Here is a 22,851-nt window from a genome sequence, read left to right as displayed (position 1 = left end):
ATAAATGTTCTGTTACCAAACACAAAAGAAAGAAAGAGAGAGAAAGACAGAGAGAGAGAGAGAGAGAGAGAGAGAGAGAGAAAGAAAGAAAGAAAGAAAGAAAGAAAGAAAGAGAGAGAGAGAGAGAGAGAGAAAGAAAGAAAGAAAGAAAGAAAGAAAGAAAGAAAGAAAGAAAGAAAGAAAGAAAGAAAGAAAGAGAGAGAAAGAAAAAATGAAGGAAGGAAGAGAAAGAAAGTGAAAGAAGGAAGGAGAAAAAAGAAAAGAGAAAGAGAGAGAAAGAGAAAAAGAGAAGAAAAGAAAAAAGGAAGGGAGAGAGAGGAAGGAAGGAGAAAATGAAAGAAAGATAAGGAAAGACAGAGGGAAGGAAGGAAAGAAAAGAGAAAAGAAAAGTAGAAGAGAAGAGAGAAAGTAAAAAGCAAAGGACAGGAAGGGAAAGAAAAGGGGAGGGCAGGAAAAGAGAAAGAAAGGAGGGAAAGGGAAGAAGGAAGGAAGGAAGGAAAAAGAAGGGAAGAAAGGAAGAGAGGCAGAGAGGGAGGGAGAAAGGAGGGAGGGACGAGAAAATATTTGCTTAAATTGGTGAAGGTATTGTCAACCACTCTCAGTCCTCCAGAATCTTCAGTTACATTAGAAACAGTTCTAAGAAATCAGACACAGAATAAAACAGCAACATTGAGTAAAGAGGTGTAGTTTAAATATCATTTGATCCTGAGTTTATTCTAAGCACTTCATAAATACTTAGGGTATGCAAAGTTTCCAAATTTAAGGTTCTTAAGTTTCACACTGGAAAGTTTGGACAAAAATATTAAAATATAAGAAATCACCTCTAATTTTGAAATTCAAGCAATTATTTAGGAAATGACTCTTGGGTCTCTGTCTATGCTATTAAGTAATAATGACTCCTTTATAAAGAGAAGGGACACAAATGTGAATGTAAACTTTTAAAAGGAAGATTTTTCTAGAGTTTCTTTTTATCTATGAAGTTATTCACCAAGAGTAAATAAAATGTTTTAAAAACATCATTACAAAATATTTGACTGATTTTCTTAGATATGTTTGAATGGTAAGAAGTACCTCTGAGTATATGAAGTTTGGAAGCTTGTTGAGTCTACCTTTCCAGACATGTAAGTTTATTTAGATCCTCGTTTACTAAAACTAATTTTGGCTGGCTCTGCCTTCATAATATGATGGAATTTTATATCTTTCTTATCATTACAATGTTTGTTATAATTTTAACATTCCATTAGGAACAATAATGAGAAATGAGATTTTCTTTCCCTTCTTCAACTGGGGACTTATGACAATTACATGTCCTTTGGGGATATAGCCAGGAAGAATTTAACGAGAGCATTAGATTCTTGATTCTGGCCTTTAATACCAATGATAACTTGTCTCTCAACCCAAAATATTTTATATGTATTTTTTTCTATTTTCAATGATATTCAGACACTAAGCATGGAGTACTATCTTTGCAATAAAAGTGGTTGGAATTTCAGCGCAGTAAAAATCAACAGTATCCAGAAGCATGAATGGAGTCCAAGTGACAGCTAAGGGGCAGTGTTCACATCATAGCCGAAAGTATTCTAAGTCAGTGCAGTGTTTTTATGTGTTTTATTCTCTCTCTCTGTGTGTGTGTGTGTGTGTTTTAAAGAACGGCAATGAAGACATACATTAGAAGCTTATCCAAACAGAGTGGTTTGTGAAAAATGAAGAATTTGAGAAAGGGTGGGGTAGTGGATGTGAGGGGCAGTCTTGGTATAGGAAGGTCTATCTTCAGTTTGTGATGATGTGACTTTGATCTTTCTCATAGATGATATACTTGATGTAATCTAACTTTGCTTTCAATTATTTTTCATCCTAATGTCTTTTGCTCATTTCTGTTGCATCACTGCACAAAAGGTGCTTTAAGGATTTATTTAGCCAGTCATCCCATTTCTGGTAACACAGCCACCTGGGGAAATTTATGCATGTGTTAATGCACATGGGCATTTATGAGAGTTACTAAAAATAATTGTTTCAGCAATTTCTCAGTTACTTTTGACCTAAATGGAGCCTGAACCTTTTCCCAGACTGATAATTTACTCTGCTGCTTCATTTCAGAATTATCTTTTTTAACAGCACACAACAACTTAATCTAACTCTATCTGCTTTGGTTCATATATGCCTTTTACAACACACACACACACACACACACATATTAACATTTCTTTCAAAAGAAATTCAGTGCACTAGCAGGTACCACTGCAAGTTTAGTTTGACCAGACTGTAAATGCAAGATGAAGAAATAGGACAAAAACTAATTTGGATGCAAAGACCGTTATTCAAGTCAAGGCTAGGGACAAACAGTAAAGGTGATGGCACATCTACGTTCAAGAGACCCAAAAAGATTATTAGTCCAAAGAAAATTGAAGACTGTGAAATGCAGCATACAAGTAGTTTCTGAATTTGCTAGGAACCTGTGGAGTTTTTTAAATATACAGATTCCCAGACTCTATATGAAGGGCAATGATTGAATCATACCTGTTGAATCAGAATCTCTGTAGGTGTAGAAGATGAGTTTGTGTTTTTAAAACTATATCCAGATGTTTCAGATGTAGCTAATCCAGAACCCCCCAGAAATATTAAGAACAATAGTTAGGGCCATTAATGAGTAGATACATCAATTAGAGGCAATCAGGAAGAGGCAAATACTAGGCAAAATATCACAAATGAGAAAACATACAACCTATTCGCCAAATCTTATTAGGTTATCCTGCAGTAACAAACAATCCCCAGTCCCTAATGTTTTTTAATGACATAGGTTTGTTTCTTGCTTGTATGAATGCACATCAACTGTGACTCTGTTTCGCGTACCTTCTTCATCCCAGGATGTAGCCCCACTGGGACTTTCTCTCCCGGCAGAGAGGGAAAAACACCAGCTAACTTATGCAATGTCTCTCCTGGCTTCTGCTCAGATGTGGCTTATAATCTTCCCATCACTCTCCACTGACTAAAACCAGTCTTATGGTCAAGCTTGAGGTCAGTGGCCTGGGGACATATTCTCCTCCAATAAGAAAGTACTGCAAGTCATATGGCAACACATGGGGATGCATATTCCTTGTACAGGTAGGAGATCAAATACCTGGCAGCTGTGATGGTATGCAACTGAGATCTCTTAAGAGAGCACTTGCCATGAGGAATGAAGTTAGCTGACAAGACAACAACGATCCATTGAGTACTTTATGTTGCCAATCCCTATAACTCTGGACTCTACACAGAGTTAAAAGGTCCAGGTCCCCAAAGAGGGCACACTCTTTTTAGAAGATACAGCAAGGGTCCTATTGAACAACAACTTAGAGCTGCCCCTTGGGCAATTTGAACACCCCTTGTGTAGTGGGTAACAGGCAAGAAGAAGCAGATCATGGTGGTGTGCGCCTGTTTCCCAGACACTCTGGAGACTGAGGTGGGAGCTTTGCTTGAGCTCAGGAGTTCAGGGCTGCAGTGGGCTATGATCATACCACTGCACCATTCCAGCCTGGGCGACAGAGCAAAAGCCTAGCTCTCAAGCAAACAAACAAAACAGAAGAGTCATTGCCATTGTGGAAGAGATCCTTGATCCTGGTCAGCAGGAGGTAAGGCTGCTTTTATGCAAGGGGGCAGAGAGAAGTATGTGTGAAACCAAGGTAATCCACTTGGGTGCCTCTTGGTACTGTCTTGCCCAAATGTGACTTTGAAAGGTCACATGCAGCAATCCTGGCCCAGAAAGGTTATGGTTACCAGGAGCTCCAACTTCTCATGAAAGAGAGATTAGTCTCTCCACCAAGTAAGCCATTGAGACAAGTGGAAGTGCTTCCTGAAGGTGCACTGAATTTCGGATGAATGATGGAGGAGGGAGATGATGAGAACCAGTCGTAGCTCCCATACAAACTGCAGTGATGAGGGCTATAGTTTATCTCCCTAACTGCACCCTTCCAAGTTTCCCCTCAGAAGAGCCAGAAGGGAGCCAGGAGAGAACTGTTCCCCAAGCCTGCAGGAGAAGGACATCAGCTGAGTCTAGGGAGTGAACTGTGGCAGCTGTGGACCTTCTTTGAGGACAGCAGTCAGCTGACAGCTGCCAGCGGCCATCTTCCAAATCTGGTGCAGCATTTTTGTTGAGGCTATGTTGCCCATGGGCAGCACCTAGACAACGGATGAGCACAATGAGGTATTTACACCTGGTTACTTCTTCCCAGATTCGGGCAACCTTTATGGCTGGCTTTCCCTATTGCACTGGTCAAGACCTTCCTTACCATCACTATACCACAGTCTGATGATCTTCTTATTCAATTGCTTTTCCTCCCTCTCTCCTTTTACAGGTGCTAGATCTGCATTGTGATCTGAGGCTTGTCCTGCCTCTTCCTGCTTCCTCCTTCTTTATCTTTCACAGGCATTCTTCCCAACAAACCTCCCAGACTTCTAACTCTATCATGGTGTCTGCTTCCTGGGAGACCTGAACTGACATACTTGGGAACACTTATACAACCTCTGGCATTCAGAAACCAAAGAAGCAGGGAAAGAGAGAAGGCATCACGACAAATGGAAGACCCCAGAAATAAGGAATGACTGTAAAAATAGGTCATTCTCCTGCTTCAGACTGAGCATTTAAATGAGGCTTGAGGATTTAGAAGCTAAATGCACTATAGGAATATTTGGCTGGAAGTGAAAGTTATGTGGGCTAAAGAAAGAGTCTTGTTGCAATAAGACTCCAACACTCAAGATAGATTAAGCCTGACACATCTCATGTTATAAAAATAAAAACAAGTTTCATAATCCTGAATTTAAACAAGCATGCTTTTTCTCATATAATGAAGGCAATGTTGTGAGAAATACTTGTGTGTTGGTTAGTTATTCCATTACAAAACACAAAGTGTAAAATATCTAAATCAAGGAGGGTTATTTTTCCAGAAGTAATTGATGCAATATTTGTAAATATCTCCACCAAACAAGTTATTGGCTAGTACAGAGGCCTGGATATTTGTGCACTGGAATCATGGAGCTATAGACTATCCCGGAGCCATTATATAGCAGCCATATAACATTAGCTACTGAACCCCTGGGGCCATTTCCTTAGCTGTTTAATAGTGGCAATGGCCCCATCAAACTGGTATCAAATTTACCTGATATACTGCATATGAAGCACTTAGCAGTGTGATATATAAAATGCAGCAAATAATTTTAGCCTTAAAATTCCTACATTTATTTAAGTCTTTTCTTACTGAATTTTGCTTATAGGATAATCATTTGCATTATAAGGCCATGCCTGTAAAGCATGCCATATGGTACCATGTAACCTCAGAAAACTTCACACAAAGAAAGTCAAAATAAAATCCTACATTTAACTCAAGGTATCAAGATAATCTAGGCAACTGTACTCCTCATGTTATTAACTTTCTTAAATACTTGCATCAGTTTTTCAAAGCACCTGCTGATCAGGACTGATAAAGAAAGGTACAAAACAAGCACTTCAAAATTTCTCTGACAATGCTAATCAACATGGTTTGTTCCTTGTCTTGTTGTCTCTTGAAATCCATCTGCATTAATGTTGTATGTTCCCTTATGAGAACTGCTTCCTTCCGAAGATAAACAAAATCCATGAGAAAGGTGAGCTGCTGAGGTGAGACGTCATCTTCAAAAGTGACAGGGGTGTTGTTTCTGCATGCAATTTTGAGGAAAACTTGTCAATATATTGTAATAGAATTTTCTTTGCCAAGCACTGGGAAAAAACATAATCCCACTCCAGATAGATAATGATGATGACAATGATGTAGATTGAGAGCTAGATAATGATGGATAGATGAGTAGATAAAGACATTGATCCTCTTTTATGCACATCTAGAAACTTGAGATACAAACTGAAGGGTTGCCTAGGAGTTTGCTTGCTTGAATAGTTCTTTTCTGTAGTGATACTTTGGAGCTGAGCTCAAAAACCTATCTCTGAAACTGATTCATACTCCAGTATATTTCTACCTTTGCAAACTTTGCAAACCATTTAGGATTTTTTTCTGTTACATTTTCAAAAAGATGTATTTATCTAGTATTAGGGAAAGGGTGCATTCAACCATAAATTAAGTGGGGGAACATCTGAAAGGGAAATGGTGGCAGTTACAGCTGTAAAGAAGAGGATGAGATTTGCCTGTGGGCAGGTGGGCCACTGTTACCTGTGAACTCTTGGAATCGTTCATGTGGGCATTTCACTATGAATGAGTAGAAAGAAACTAATATTTACACTTTCTTCCTTAAAAGTATGACTTAAAATGTTTATATTTGATGCTGCCTCCCTGTTGCCTTTTCTTTAGATGCTCAAAGCCAAATGCTCACCTAGTTCTGCCCACTGAACGTCCCCCTGGCCCATCCTACCAGAAGGATCCCTGCTCCAGTATAATGGCCTTTTCTAGGTATCAGGACCAGCTAGGTTGAGCTATGTTCATGGAAATTGGCCATCGAAAGAGCCACGAGTAACACCTCTTCCTATCTGACAAGGAATACGCCTCAACTCAATGTCAGACTTTAAAGAGAGAGGCATAATTAGTTACATCTGCTTTGATTTTTGGCAGATGGAACTTGTCATACAATTCATCATGTTCACACACTCTCCACAGCCCCATTGGCCTTGAGTACAAATGGCTGGTCACATTCACTTACCCCCAGATTCATGAGAGCAGGCATTCTGTCTCCTTGCTCACCATGCTAGTCACTAGCACACATTTGTTTTATGAAGGAAAAATGAATAATGGAAGTAAGTCCACTTTGAAGATAGCCTAATAGAACGATTAGTTTAAAAAAATTTGTGGACATATTTCACTTTTGCTTCCCAGGGATGCATTCTCCCTTATCTTTGCAATGGAAATTTCTGTAGGGAAGCTTTTTTTTTTTTCTTTTCTGTCCACCATATTGCTCAGTCTCAGCTACACAAATGTTGGATCACCCTGGCCACCGTGACTATTTTAGGAACTGGCAAATGCCTCAAGGTGGTCCAATCAGATTGAACCCAGGGCACGCATGAAGCTGCACTGGCCAGAAATCTGGACCTGCTTCATCCTTTTTCCCATTGTGAAGGAAGATAAGTGGGACCAGGTCTTCAGGACTTGAAGAAGACCTGGCTATAACTATGTCTGCAGCTAGAATAATCCCAGAACTGTTGAGGTATGTCAATTACTAAATTCCATTTTGTGGAAGCCACTTACATTTGGGTTTCCTGACAGATGTACTGGGAAAAGTCCTAAATGAACCAATGTAATAATCTGCAGACAGTAGTTACTAAATAAAAGCTATTGGCTAACTTTTATGAGAAAATGCAACAGGTGTCAGGGATAGACTGAGGATGATACAACATGGCAAACAAATGCATCCCACTTTGTTATTTGAAGAAATCCTTCCTATTTAACACTATGAATAAAAATAATTAACTGCTTTACATATTTTCCCTATATCTAGTTTTTAAATCAGGCAGTATACTTGGATATGAAAACCTGGCTTCAGTAAAATTAAACTGTGTTCATATTTTCTTCCAAATTGTTCACTCACCATTGCCCTTAATGTTTTCCCTGAGCCACACATGCTCATTCAAAACCATAATTTGTGGGTTTTTTGCCTTAGGCTCAAACACTTATTTTCACCACTTCATATCCTCAATGATATCTATTTTCTACTTTTATGCACCTAATATTTTAACTCTCCTAGTTTTTTTCAGACATTAATTTCCTGTGTCTGGCTGTTTATTGATGCTTCTTGGATATGAAGGTCAAGTGTTAAAAATGGGATTTTTACACATCTTTTTATTAACTGCTGTGGTGAACTGTTACAGAAAAACAAAATAAAACAAGAAAAAAAATAAAACTGTCCTGAAGAGAAAGGACTCAGTTTCTATTAGTTTCAGATATTATATTTTAAGATGATGATGATGATTATTCCCCCCCCCACCCCGAGACAGAGTCTTGCTGTGTCACCCAGGCTGGAGTGCAGTGGCACATCTCGGTTCACTGCAACTTCCACCTCTCAGGTTCAAGCAGTTCTCCTGCCTCAGCCTCCCAAGTAGCTGGGATTACAGGCTCATGCCACTATACCCAGCTATTTTTTGTATTTTTAGTAGAGATGGGGTTTCACCATGTTGGCCAGGCTGGTCTCAAACTCCTGACCTCATGATCTGCCTGCCTCAGCCTCCCAAGTGCTGGGATTACAGGCATGAGCCACTCTGTGCCTGGCCTAAAATGAAATATTTTAAACATCAAATATGTTCTTTCTCCTTGGTAGGAGATTTCACCTCTGCCAAAATTCAGTATTTTAGAATTTGAGATATGTAACTAACCAACTTATTTACTAGCTATCCAATTACAGGTAGAAGACATAGTTTATGAACTTCAATTATGCTTATCTTTATAAAGAAACACTTTCCAGGGTTGTTATGAAGTAAAATGAGATAAAACATTTTAAAATAACCTATCAAGGTAGCTGATATAAGTACACGTGCTATAGACTGAACATTTATGCTCCCTGCTTCCCCCACCCCAAATGTATGTGTCGAAACCTAATCCTCAGTGTGACGGTATTTGCAGATGGAGACTTTAGTAGGTGATTAGGTCTTGGGGACAAAACCCTCTTGAATGAAATTAGGGTCCTCATTAAAGAGACCACAGAGATTTCTCTTACCCCTTCTATGGTGTGAGGACACAGAGAAAACAGCCGTCAATGAACCAGGGAGCAGGACCTCACCAGACACTGCATCTGCCATCAGCTCGATCTTGGACTTCCCAGCTTCCAGAACTGTGTGAAATAAATGTCTGTGGTATTTACCCTAGCAGCCTGAGTGTACTATGACAGGAGCCTGGACAAATATTAATTTACCTCCCCTTCCTTCCTGACTTATCTAACTCTGTATCAATTTTTATCTTTCCATTCCCAGTCATCAAATACGCATTTTTAATAAGTTTCCACCCTAGAGCACCACGAGGGAAAACATACGCTAATCATATAAATACACTTTGTTTATTTTTGTAAGAGGGCTTCGACAGTATTGTCATACAACATACTTCCAAATCCAGATAGCAAATAAAGAGGAAAAAGTCAAGGAAAAAAAAGCCATAATTATCAGCTGGACATAATTATAGAGTTGCTTAAATCTATTGAATGGATTTTATGGTTATCTCTATCAAATGCCATGATAATTTAAGATTTTTATGAATGTTGGAGCTTGGGGTAATCATGGCTAAGGAGTTATGCTTGAAAAACAAGCACACAACTTATTTATCACAAAGTGCTATTGCCAAGAGTTTGAGGTTAATATTGCTGCCCATTAATGTGATGCTTAATTATAACAAAGTAAGGAGGTCACAGAGGGAAGTAGAGAGATTTTTTTTAACCTCTATCAAAGTTCCTTTTCTTCAGTTCTGAGCTTATAAAGAGGCAGGACAGAAATATAATGCTTATTAAAGCCAGAACAAATTCTATGGAACATCTTTAAGAGACTTATTTTTACTTAAAACATGACAAGTGCTTTTAAGATTAACATATGTTATTATCTATGGTACTTTGGAATCTAAAATTAAAACATCCCTCATTTCTATACATAAGATTCTTCTACTCCTTGAAGTGTCATGGCCTAAAGAAGAGAGGGTATATGGAAAATAAATTATAATATTCAGATTGAACTAAAATACAGTTTACAGAAGTCCACATCGTGGGAGATCTTTCCAAAAATTCAACCAGAGGAGGAGAAGTTCTGGAAAATATATTTTATTTGTGTCTTCAAAACTGACATAAGCTTTGAATATGGTTTGAGAACATGCCAAGTTTTTAGAAATGAGTTTAGCTAACCATATGTGGCTCATTTTTTTCAACCTAGAAGTAGAAACTAGAACTATAGAATAACATATAATGGCCTTGAACTTCCCAAGCAGAAGGCATTAACTTAATGCCAGTTTAAAGTATAATAACTGGTTTAGCTTTCTAAAGGTGTAATTTTTAAGGAGGAAAAAACAACTCTGTCTTGAGGCATTTATTTACTCACTATTTATTTACAGAATATCCAGGTGTCTACAGTTTGTCAGGCAGTGAACAGAGCAGAGTGCTCAGGGTCCTCAGAAAATCACAGGCTCTTGAACCCCTATGATTTCAACACCTTGTGATCAGATGTTCTCTCAGAGGAAGTACAAGGCAGGTACAATGGAAGAACAAGTCCCGGGGCCCTAACAACCACCGAAGGGCTGGGAAGCCCCATGGGAGGAAATGGCTTTTCAGCTGATGCAGATCATGAGTAAGACTTCATCAGATGAAGAGAGAAGTGGGGAAGACAGGGATTTGTGAGCAGGCAGTGGGGATCTAGAGAAATTGAAAAATTATGGGTGTATTTGGACAAAACTTAATTGGACCTTGTCTGTCTTGTATTTCCAATGGCTGGAACAGTGTTTGGCCCAAAGGAGTAACCAATAAGTATCAATTAAATAAATGAATGTATACGTACATATCTGGGAATAGTTCAAGAATAACGCACAGGTTTCTTAAGCGACAGGATGGATGACACCATTATTTAATGACATTCTTCTCTATTTCCTTCTTCAGTGGCCATTTTCTCAATTTATGATGGAGAAAGGAAAAGTTTGTGAGTACTCATACACCATTAATTTTTGTCCCTGTTGGAACCAGTAATTTGAATGCAGAGATCAGCTTAATCCCCTTCTCTCCATCTCTACTGCTCTGCTTTGGTTTAGGTGCTCATCACTTCTTGGCTAAATTAATGCAATTGCCTCTTAGCTGATCTTTCTCTACAGTGCTGCCAGATTTATCCTTCTAAATGCAGATTTGCTCATGTCACTCTCTAAATTAAAACCCTTTGATAGCTCTTCCATTTCTTTGGACTAAAAATCCAAACTTTTAAGTTATACTCATGGTCTTTTAAGGTCTGGATTCTATGCTAGTTCTCATCTGCAACATGTTCCCTTTCTGACCTCAAGAATTCTCTAATGGAACATGTCCCTGCCTTAACATTGCCGTAGGACTCTACGCGCCTCCATGTAATAGCGCCTCCTTTACCACACCCTTTAGGTGTGTTCTCTGAGTAGATCTGCTCCACTGGTCTGCGAGCTCCTTGAGACCACAGACTATGCATTGTTTGTAGCAAGTGGAAAGTGGGTAGGAATAGTGGGAGACAGAGAGAGATGTGACCCATTAAAAACCGCTAGGTAGTTTCAGAAACTTTTCTTTTTGAATTATTTTGGGATAGGTATTTTCAAACTATCATTGGGAAGAAAAATTACAATGATACTATGAGGCTTAGGCATGATTCGCTGATAATTGCTTTCACTGTTTTTTTTGTTTTTTGTTTTTTGTTTTTTGAGACGGAGTCTCGCTCTGTCTCCCGGGCTGGAGTGCAGTGGCCGGATCTCAGCTCACTGCAAGCTCCGCCTCCCAGGTTCACGCCATTCTCCGGCCTCAGCCTCCCAAGTAGCTGGGAGTACAGGCGCCCGCCACCTCGCCCGGCTAGTTTTTTGTATTTTTTAGTAGAGACGGGGTTTCACCGTGTTAGCCAGGATGGTCTCGATCTCCTGACCTCGTGATCCACCCGTCTCGGCCTCCCAAAGTGCTGGGATTACAGGCTTGAGCCACCGCGCCCGGCCCTGCTTTCACTGTTAAAACAAAAATATATATGATGGAATGTTGTTTTCAGATATCCCAATGGCCAACTTGAAAAATTGAACATACAATTCTAGCTCTATTACAAACTAGTTCTGTGACCCCAGGCACATTAATTCGTTTAGTTTTTTTTATCTTCACCTCAAAGTGGAGGCTACCAATATTTCTGTCTCATATTGTTTTATACATTATTTACTTGCCTGAGATAACACAGTAGAAACCTCTAAATTAATCATTATTTAACAAATCCCTGGATTAGATACCATTCTCCTTCAACTTTGTAAACATCTTAATTGACACCAGTGGCATTTTGAATTCCAGAGTCAAGAGGCTACTCTCTTGTTTGTCCACAGACTTATGATCTAGAGACTAGACTATGCTTATGAGATCACAGTTATGTATACTCTCAAACCTTAAGCCAGTTTGAAGTTGGACCTAGAGGGAGAACACATGTTCCTATTAGTGAGAACTGTATAGTCATGCCCTGGATTCGAGAAAGAGACAAACAACTCAGAGAAGTGGCAGATACCATACTCTTTAGTATAATTTCAGTATGTTTTCTTTTCTGAAAAGTTTCCTATCAGTAACAAGGCAGCTAGTTACTTTCCCAGCCCAGACCATCATCTATGATACAGTATTAGATACTGACATCACCCTTGAATGCTTCCTTTTTTACTACTGTTTTAGGGTGCAAAGCTACCAAAACATGTACCCCATTTTGCAAAATCTCTATTCTCCATAATATTGGAAGAAAGGGATTAGTATGACCCCAGACTATTTCTGGCATGAAATTTCACACCAGAAAAATGAGTTTTCTTGAAACCTGTAGCTCCCAGGTATATTGCCATCTATTCATTGACCTTCTAGCAGAGAGATGGTATGATTTGTCAAACAAAATCAGAAGACTGAGATAAAAAACCTTTCATGTCAGCTCTGTCTTAAACCTACAGCATTCGCCCTTCCCAAACATTTGTAATATGTGCTTCTTCTGATAATAGTGTCTTAAGATTTATTGAAATAATGCTCTAAATTTCTTGAACAAAATGAGATCTAAAAGACTTTATACAAAGTACCTGGAAATTGAAAATATTTGAGCACAGTGAAATGCTTCTTGCAAAATATTCTGCTAAGGTCTCAAATATTTTGCAGTTTACAACAGAGTCATGGAGATGAAAGGGAAGAACACACCTCAGACAGATATGGAAATCCTAGCCATGTATTTACAGAATCATTGTGAAAAATGAACTATCAAGGAAGAAAAATAAACCACTGTTTCATCTTTCATATCAATCCAAAAATAATTCAATGTCTTTCTAAATAATGAACACAACTTAAACTTAGCCTTCTTAAGAATTAAGATAATTCTGCAGTTACATAATACACACCTCATAATGACTACAAGCTTTAGGAAACCTTGGCTTTGACAAATCTGAGCCTAGTCCCTCAGAATAACACCTCAAAGTCTATTTCACTAAAATGATTGTTGCTCTCCAATAAGAGGTCCCTAGGTCTTTCTCCTCTCCATCTTTCAACTTCTCTACATTATTAACTGTATTTTTTCCTCTGGTATGCTGACTCGATCTCTCTTAACAATTTTTCTACATATGTTATTCTTTCACTTTATTCTCTATAGTATATTCTTCATTGATTATTCTCATCAGCAATCCTAAGCACTTCAGACTGCTTTCTTTAGCAATATTTAGCTAATTCTTTCTCTATTTCTCTCTCTCCCTCCCTTTCTCCTTCCCTTCTGCTTTTTTTCTTCTCTCTCATTCATTAAATCATTCATTCATCTTTAACTCACAAACATCTATTGATCATCTCTTTTGTGCCCAATACATTGTTTGCTGCCAGGGGTGCACCTTTGAACAAGATGGCAAAGTCTCAAAAGGGGTTCTTACCTTCTTATCACTGTTCTTAAGTCACATTCTTTGTGTATCTATTGTACTCTGGCTTCTACCACCAAAGAGTCTACCGAAATAGTTTTCTTAAAGCAGTGGCTCATGCCTGTAATCCCAACACTCTGGGAGGCTGAGACAGGCAGATCACAAGGTCAGGAGATCGAGACCATCCTGGCTAACACAGTGAAACCCCATCTCTACTAAAAATACAAAAAAACATTAGCCGGGCATGGTGGTGTGCGCCTGTAGTCCCAGTTACTAGGGAGGCTGAGACAGGCAGATCACAAGGTCAGGAGATCGAGACCATCCTGGCTAACACTGTGAAACCCCGTCTCTACTAAAAATACAAAAAAATTAGCTGGGCATGGTGGCAGGCACCTCTAGTCCCAGCTACTTGGGAGGCTGAGGCAGGAGAATGGCATGAATACGGGAGGCGGAGTTTACAAGTGAGCGGATGGCACCACTACACTCCAGCCTGAGGGACAGAGCAAGACTCAGTCTCAACAACAACAAAAAAAGTTACCTTTTCCTTGCTAATGGCATAAACTAGAAAGTTTTCTTCATTTTTCTCTAGGTTCTTCTCAACACCTTTAGAGCCATTTTATGTCTTCTAGACTGCAGCTTCTTTCTGGAATGTCCTATTTCCTTCCTGAATACTGGCCCATCCTGCTTTTGTATCTTTCCAATTTTTCCTACTTGGTATTTCCACTGACTTCTCTTCTTGCTCCTCCTGCTTCAGTGTAGGTAAAAGTTCTGTTTCCCCTTTTCTGATTTTTCTGTGCTTGTCTTTGACAAATACCAATTTTTAAGACTTCAATGCTATCCTGTCCACGTGATTTTCAAATCTAATATTCCATGGTTACCTGCATTCTGAGACGTCTATTTGCCCTCCCAACAAAATACTGCACATTTCCAAATGGGTGTTCCTTTGACACTCAGGATTAGCATGTTCCAAACCAATGTCATCGCCATCTTGCTTTTCCCCCTATTGAAACTTTGTCTTCAAAGCATCATTCTCTCAGTCACAGAGATCAAATGCTTCCAAGAAATTTGACACCTATATACTTCCTGTATATACACACACTCAAATGGTCAACAAATTCTTCCTCTTCTACCTAGATTTCACATCTATTCCCTATTTTCCAAACCATCTACAAGATTTTTTATGAACTTTTGGTCCCAGCTACTAAATTATATACTTACTTGGATTATTTGTCTCAGTTTTCCCCAGCAATAATGCATTCATTGACCTAAAAAAAAAGTCCTAAAAAAGAAACGGGATCACATCAATCCTCCTCTTTAAAGTCTTCGGGATTACCCAAAATAAGAGTCCAGTTCCTCTGTAAGGAATTTAAGCTCTGCTTAATCTGGCTCAGCCTTCTTTCTTATCTTGTCATATCCACTCACATAATTCTTCTTCCCTACACTCCCCTGGGGTCTTTCCCCCTTCAAACTACATCTCCATTTGAAAAAAAAAAATCTCAGGTTATTCAGGGCCTAAACCAATGTCACTTCTTTCTTAAACTTTCATCAATACCCTCTCTTTTGTTTAGTGAACTTCCGTTTTTATTGTCACTATTTGCCTTATATTACAGCTATTATACACAATCTTAACATTATACAATTTTTGAAGATAAAAATCAAAATGTGCATGATTCTTTATCTCCCATGGCATCTAGTATACTTCTTTGAGTGTAAAAATTAGCATGTAAATATTTATGGATTTAAATTATTTTAGACCTACATTAAAAAGAATACATAGTTAATTATATTCTTTCCAGGTATATATTAAAGAGTTACAGAAGTTTTGCTTCAATAGAATAAATCTAGAAGACCAAAAGCTTTTTAAAATAGAGACTTGGCTTGAACAGAAGTGAAGAGATAAAGTAAAATACAGATAATAAGTAAGTTACGTCATCCAGAAATTTCCAACCTCTAAAGGGAACTGAGCTCAGTATCTCTAATTGAATAGTCAAGCCATACATTTTCCAGGAAGTGAAAAAATTCTATCATCTGTGTGTCTATAGAAAAAGACACTATAGATCACACACACATATGCATGTACACGTACATTGTTTCCAGACAGAAAATTTCATTTCCAACACTGCTCCTAAATCATTGTGTGACCACTAGAGAATTCATTTTCAAATAGATTCATTTGTTTATCCAATGAGGTAGTAATACCTTAGCCCATGATCCCTCAGGATATTTGTGGGATTAAAATGCAAACATAAATCTAGGTCAAGTTTTATTCATGAAGTGTTTTTCCTATTTTAACAACAAATAGCATTTTACAAACATTTCTATTGAACACGCTACCTTGGCAAACTGATACAGCTGAGAAGCATCCTCTCTGGCATTTTTGAAGTCCATTAAAAAAGTCATGCCTTAGAGTTCTAAAAACCCAGCTTCCAGCCCTCATCCATGTAATCAGAGTGACATGTAAATGTGAATCACTAGAGACAATACTCAAGAGCCAAATACTCATGCATGGATGCATTAGTTACTCTAAATGGAGTGGCCAGTGTGCTGTCTCTATGCACAACAGGTTGCAGATCTGCTTAATGTACCCAAATGTAATAATATGATAGATTGAAATATAGATGGCAAAATTGCCCATGCAGAGGCCAGGAGCCTGTCTCCCTATTTTTCTAGAATAGCTTTCCGGGAACATTGCACTTTCCCTGATTGGTTTTCTTCAGACAAAATAATTGAATTTAATGCTCTGTGTCAATGAAAGCACTTGGAGTATCCACTTTATGCTGTAGTCCTAAGGGGTGTCAGGGTCCAGTGCTAAACTTTGCCTTTGATCAAACCTCATCTTCTCCTACACATCTTTATTCATAACAAATTAAAAGCTATTATCACAACATATTAGCAACAGTTTTAATGCTCACAATGCATCTAAAAATAAAACAATAATTCTCCATTACAATAGATGCAATATCTTAGTTGGCCTCATTATAGTATTTATCATCTATTATTTGTTGCACACAACACAGCACAATGAGCCAGTGCTATACAATAAAGATATACACCCCTCAGGGTTTACAGTTTAACTGAGAGTACATTTAAATTTAAGATCTACGCTATTAAAATAAAACCCTCCTGTACACATGGAAGGGGACCAGGGAAATTTAACTTCACAGCTTCCTTATTGAAAATAATTTCTTATTTACTGAAGCCTGGTTCAACTTGAGGACAATTAACTTAATGATTCTTTGGCAAAGGTTTTCTGTGGGGCTTTATTGTTTTTGTTTTTGTTTTTTCCATTTATAACTCATTTGTGGCCATCTGTTTCAGTTTTTTCTTAAAGAGTTTGCAAACCTTGGAAAATACAGGATTTGGATCAGGGTAGGAATCACCAAAAGATATTTTCATTGCAACCCATTTAGTTTAAAAAAAGGAGGATAAAAAATGTAAGTTGTAGGCTAATTTCGGAATGCATGAGACGCAGTGTTAAATATATACACATTCCCTGGCCACACACTTTCTTGAAATCTTCTCCCCAAAGATATTATATCTTTTTTTTTTTCCTGTCATAGCCACCACACTCAGGGCCACAATCTGGACCTTTTGATTACCAGTAACCTCACCCTCTCCATAACCTCAGTTTTAAGCATCTGTGTATTTGACTACTAACACTTGCCTTTTCAGTTTGCTTCCTTTAGTGTTCAGCCTCAGCTCTCCTTTGACCCTCTTTTGGAACTTTCTGTTCCTTGGTCTTGCAATCTTTTCTGTGTTTCTCAATTGCTGTAAATTTTGTCTTCCTAAATGCAGCTTAACTTTTGTGATCAATCGTCTCTCACTCCCTGGTATATACCTTCAACATGCTTATGCTTGAAGTGGTAAATGTGATGAGCACAGGTGTGTCAAATGCAGAGGTCAAGATCAGTTAATTCAGGTTCACAGCTGGCGGGGCTGTCATCATTTGCAAGGATGACCTCAGCAGCAAACCAGGTTGGGTCTACAGTCTTCTCATCTATCTTCCATAGCAGTACTAGGTCAGTCTACGGAAGATACACTTAAAGGGAACATCAGTCTATGGAAGATACGCTTAAAGGGAACAAATCCTTGCAACAGCATTTGATTTTAAAATATTACATAATGTGTCAACACTGCACATGTTCAATCTTATTTTCTGCTACAATAATCACCAATATCCCTTGCTGATGGCCCCATAAAATCACAAATATCTAACTTATTAGTTAATTAATTAAACCCATAACTACTGAAGGCCTGTCTGTGCTAGACAGTATGCCAGGCCCTAGTCATTCAACAAAAAACAAATTATCTCTCCCCACAAAACACAGAGATTAGGGGTAGAGCCAGGTGATTAAGATTGATGCTACAAAGAAAATAGAGTGATATGAAAGGGAAAAATAGGGAGGACCCCCTTTAGAAGGGAGGATGAGTGAATAATGAATTCTTCTGATAGAAGATATTCTTTCCATTTCTTTAAATCTCACCTCATAAGATCCAGAATCAATTCATCCTCCAGTCGAGGTCAATCTATTCTCATTGACAGCTGTTTTCTAAACTTCTCTCTTTCTTAACCCTTGAGAAGCACAAATAGAATAGATTTTCTGCAAAATTCACTTCATAATGTTAAGTTTTTGTTTTTAAATAAAGTAAAAGTCTTGGGGTGGAAAGGGAATCAGTGCTGTTTCTTATATTCAGGTTTAACCTGTATAGGTCTCAACATGGTTCTGGGCATTTACAAGAGTATTTGGTAGAAAAATTGACCTACTAATATTTTCTTGTAAATTATTAAAATAAGCACACATGTAAACTCTATGCAATAAAATTATGTGAGCACTATTTAATTCAGCAGGATAAGAAAATAAAAGTGTTTTGAATATCTTTTTGCCAAATTTAAAGAATTTGCATAAAGTTCATTCATTACTGGTTTTTACATATACTAGGATAAGAAACACAGACATAAGCTCTATAGTTTTTCATATCTTATATTGAACATTCTTGTGAAATCCAAGCAAACAAATCTTCCCACAAGAATGGAGGTGAAAATGCAGCTGAATTGTGTATACAAACTGCGAGCAACCACCAACCTATTCCACCTCTTTCTTTTTCCCTCTCCACTGCAATCCTCAAAGCATCATTAACAGTAAGAGTAAACAACCTTTCCATAGACAATATCACCTAGCTTAGAAAAATTATAAAAATATCAAACCATACCTTGAGATGACGAAAGCATATGGAAGGCCTATAATCAAATAATTTGCTTCTACACTCTCGTCTCACACTCTCTAGGATCTAATTTTCTGGGAGGAATGAAATGGTATATCTTGATATCTGGTATCTTCTTTTAACAGCCAGGAGACAGGCTCTGGAGCAGAAATGAATGCCAAATGGGGATGAGAAGGTGAATCCAGCAGAACTTGTGGTAAAGCATTAGTAACTGGACCTATACAGTGAATGGGACTGGATGTGACTAAATACACATGGCAACTGATTCATTCTTGCCTTATTAAGTCATCTTCGAAGTCAACCAAAGTAATACTTCCCATTTCCCTGCAGAGGTATCAAGGCTATTCACAGTAAATCAGGTGACAGAAGCCTTGATCTTGTAAATCCCCACATCCAGTTTTGTAGGGAGACAGTCATTGAGTAATTTGTCTTGCTCAGTGAAGGACAGTGATCTATGTGTCACATTAGGGAACTGCCAGTGTTCCCACCAACTTGGATTTATAAAATATTTTTCTTCTTAAGAGCTCTTAATGCTGTCATACATTTTTATGTGATGTGTTGCTACAGACACATTCCTATTTTACAAAATAACTAAGTAGTAAAGAGCATGAAACAAGAGAGAAGAGTGCAGCATTGGAGGTGAGATAAGAGGTAATTGGAAATCTCATGGGCATTGACTTGACCCATGGTCATTGTAGGAACCTTACTTTGAGTGATTCAAGAAGTCATTGGGGAGACTTTTAGTTCTGTACTGAGGTTGGATTACAATGGGTTGGCAGAGCTGCTTGTGCACGTCTTTCCAACTCTGACATGACTTCACATTGGTAGCTTAAAATCAACCACTGTGAAATATTTCCACCGCGGAAATCAGCAAATGCCACTAATAAAGTCTTTTTTCTTTTTCCCTATAAAGGTCATTGTTAAACTTTTCATTCATTTTGAATAAAATAGTGACATGGTATGAACTACATTTCAGGTTAATAACAGGAGTGGGAAGCGAGATCAGAGGCTGAGAAGTCAATTAGGAAGCAATTGCACAAATGCACGAATGCAGGTGAGAGCCACCGGTGACTTAGACCAAGGCAGTGGTGGTAGAGACACTGAGTTTCCTTGTCAATCTCCAGTCAGAAAAACAACTCTACCAAGTGTTTTGAGAAACTATGGAAATCCACACATTTCTGTAAAATCTCCCATTTTTCCTTATGTTGGTCACCCTGTACATGTTAGATAAAAATGACTAAGCAAACCCCCATTCGTGACCCTGTAACAGCCATGCTTCTTGCTGAGGCAGTGAATGGCAACATCACTATTCACTAACATAGGCTTTGGGAATGCATTTAAAACAGACTTTTTAAAAAACATGAAAGTTGCTACACACCAGGTGTGGTAGCTCACACTTATAATCCTAGCACTTTGGGAGGCAGATGTAGGCAGATCTCTTAAGCTCAGGAGTTTGAGACCAGCCTGGGCAACATGGCAAGACCCTCATCTTTACAACAAATACAAAAATTAGCCAGGTGGTGTGGCGCACACCTGTAGTCCCAGCTATTTGTTGGGGCTGTGGCAGAAGGATCCTTGAAACTGGAAGGTAAGGCTGCAGTGAGCTGAGATGGTGCCACTGCACTCCAGCCTGGGTGACAGTGAGACCCTGTCTCAAAAAAAAAAAAAAAAATGTTGCTATAAAAGATGTTATATCAGCAGAGCCCACTTTACTCTGGCAGGATATACTGATATAGTTTGAATCTCCCCTCTAAATCTCATGTTGAGGTGTAATTTCCAGTCTTGGATGTGGGGCCTCATAGGAGGTATTTGGATCGTAGAGGCAGATCCCTCATGGCTTGGTCTTGTCCTCATAATAAATAACTTCTCATGAGATCTGGTTGTTAAAAGTATGTGGCATCCTCCCCTTCTCCCTCTCTTGCTCCCTGTCTCACCATGCAATACTTCTGCCCCAATTTTGCCTTCTGCCATGAGTAAATGCTTCCTGAGGCCTCCCCAGAAGCCAACCAAATGTCAGGGCCATGCTTGTACAACCTGCAGAACTGTGAGCCAATTAAACTTCTTTTCTTTATAAATTACCCCACCTCAGGTATTTCTTTACATCAATGCAAGAATAGAGTAAGACAAACATTATGGAAATAACACCTAAATTATCAAAGCCCTTTATATTTATGCCAAATACATTTCTTACCTATGTGATAAGTTTATTATCATGTCTGTGTTTTGCAAATGGAAAGATGAATTGCAAGGAGCTTAACTAACTGGTCTAAGTTCTCATAGCTTGGAACCAACGTTGGTTTTGAAGCAGGCCCACCTATCCCCAGAGTTGTGCAGTTTTAGGACAGGACACAAGGGAATTCTTTAAAAGAAAAAAAATATATTCTAAGTGTAGAGTCTTAGGATGTAAATAGACTTCTTGACAAGATGGCTTGGTTAGAACAGTGTTATCTCTGATGGTTCTGACACCGATGCTTCCTACCATCAACAGTCAAAGGAACAGTCACCAGTACACATGGGCCTTTGCTGTTCCAATCACACACCGGCCCCACGGGCTACGGGGCAGCCAACACGTGAAAGGGCACATGGATCTTCTTCTGGCCTTAAGCACTCAAGTTCAAGTCTCTGCCTTTGATCTGTTCTACCCAGGCCCTTGACTCAGCCCATACCCCTTGGGTCATACCACCGCTGCTGCCACCTCCTCTATACCTGCTCATCATCTCCTGGTTTCTTAGCCAGAAAGGGTATAGGTTTTTTAAGTCTTTCATTACTGGAGACTGTCCAGCCAATGCATAATGAAAATAAACTACACTAAATGGTTAAACCACAAGCTTTTACAGTCTGGAGAATCTTATTGCTTTATATGAAGGATCACGCAATCAATGACTTTTGTAGAGAGGGCAAACTTTTCTGAGATCATATCCAATCTGGAAATGTCTCCTGCCAAAAGTCAAGGCTGTTAGCATCTCTCATGACTTGAAATGTCACTGACTGCAGAGTAAAGACCCCCAGTCCAGCCCACTAGAGAGAAGCCATCTGTGGCATACAGTTTTGCAACATACGTATTGGAGGAAGGGAAATAGTACCAAGTTCTTTCCAAAGGCGAACCATTGTCGTAAAAACTATAGAGATATATTTGATGAAGACTCTATATTTAAATCTAGATTTCAAGAAATTGCTGAGAAATTGCAAATTCAGACACTTAAATTCTGATTTAGAATCCATAATAAAATAAAAATTTAAGATAGGTAGGGCGAGATGATTGTAGTCAACACAAAACATGATTTGTGAATAATAAAAGGTGGTAGGACCCAGGAGCCTAATGATGGAGACATAGGTTTGACAAGCAATGGGACACTTCCTCTCACCTCAACCAGGCTAAGGAATTCACTAACTCTTTAAAGAGCAAGTTGTTCAAAATTTCATTCTTGCACTGTTTTTCATATAATATATCATTTATTGCTCATGTAATTAAGCTTAAGGTAATAAACTATAGGCAATTCCCCTTCTGTAGCCAGGAATTTAATTTAAACTTTTTTCTTTTCTGCCTTTTTAAAGTCCTGTGTCAAGAACTCTTCAGGCATTATTAGGAAGGGATATTAGACAGGCTGAATGGGATTCAGAAGACCCTAGGGCTTGTCCATCTTGGTTCCCACTCTGTCTCCGTCATCTAGGGCACTGCTTAGAATGTGAACACCTTCAGGAAACACTGGTTAAATAACGGAACAAATGAAAAATCCCATCACAGCAGTCAAGAGTGTAATGCTCCATGCAGGTGGGCCAATCTGAGAAGCAACATCTTTTAACAGCCATGACTTGTGCAACTCTACACACAAATACTCAGCAGTATTCAGGTTGTGGAAACTAATAGCCAAGTTTAAGACAATGTTTAGCAACTCTGCATTTTAGAAAAGACAAAGGCACATCGAAGTTTTAATTTACATTGATTGCAATATGTCTCATCAGGCCCCATGCCCTGTCAGGTTCCTCTCTGAATCAGCCCTGCAGAGGCTCCCTTCTAGTTTCTGGCTTAGCAAATCCTGGATTTGGATTGCCTAATCCTCTTAAGCTACATCTCTTCCTCAGTCTCCCTATCATTTTCCTT

General features: G+C 38.6%; 1 protein-coding gene across 1 annotated transcript in view; it reads right to left on the bottom strand.

Moving 5' to 3' along the window:
* Nucleotides 1-22,851, bottom strand: part of NYAP2 (neuronal tyrosine-phosphorylated phosphoinositide-3-kinase adaptor 2) — a 244,853-nt gene that overhangs the window by 131,673 nt on the left and 90,329 nt on the right. The gene's annotated exons all lie outside the window — the stretch shown is intronic.

This window comes from Colobus angolensis, unplaced genomic scaffold, assembly GCF_000951035.1.
Source record: "Colobus angolensis palliatus isolate OR3802 unplaced genomic scaffold, Cang.pa_1.0 Scaffold33, whole genome shotgun sequence".
Classification (NCBI taxonomy): Eukaryota; Metazoa; Chordata; class Mammalia; order Primates; family Cercopithecidae; genus Colobus; species Colobus angolensis.
The sequence above is the reverse complement of the archived record's forward strand: the minus strand, read 5'-3'. Positions and strand labels throughout refer to the sequence as shown.